The following is a 608-nucleotide window of genomic DNA, read 5'->3' as shown; positions in this document are numbered from 1 at the left end:
CAAGGGACCTCTTTCAAGTGCTGAGTAGCAAAGATGTCTCCTTGAAGACTTAAGGTGCACCTGACACAGGCCATGATATTTTTAGTCACCTCATATGCATGTGAAAACTGGATAATGAATAAAGAAGACTGAAGAAGAATTGATGCTTTTGAGATGTGGTGCTGGTGAAGAATGCTGAACGTACCATGGACTGTTAAAAGAACTAACAAACCTGTCCTGGAGGAAGTGCAACCGGAATGCTTCTTGGAAACAAGAATGGCCAGACTTTGTCTCACCTACTCTGGTCATGTTGTCAGAAGGGACCATTCCCTGGAGAAGGATGTCATGCTTGGTAAGATGGAGGGTCGACGAGAGAGGGGAAGGCCCTCAACAAGATGGATTCAAGTGTAGCAGGGATCATGGAGCTGGTGCAGGACTGAGCAGTGTTTTACTGCTGTGATTGGGTCGCTGTGAGTCGGAGGTGACTCAGTGGTACCTGACAACAACCACAGTTATTGGTGACTGTTTGCAGCTGTTTGTCCCCATTTTGAGTTACACCTCATCAGCAAATGAAGGTCCTAAAATCTTTTACTCCATCCATGTCATGAAGATCGACTCTGCTTTGAGGA

The sequence above is a fragment of the Orycteropus afer genome, unplaced genomic scaffold (assembly GCF_000298275.1).
Source record: "Orycteropus afer afer isolate SDZICR_OR568_19922 unplaced genomic scaffold, OryAfe1.0 scaffold00398, whole genome shotgun sequence".
In the NCBI taxonomy this organism is placed as follows: domain Eukaryota; kingdom Metazoa; phylum Chordata; class Mammalia; order Tubulidentata; family Orycteropodidae; genus Orycteropus; species Orycteropus afer.
The sequence above is the reverse complement of the archived record's forward strand: the minus strand, read 5'-3'. Positions refer to the sequence as shown.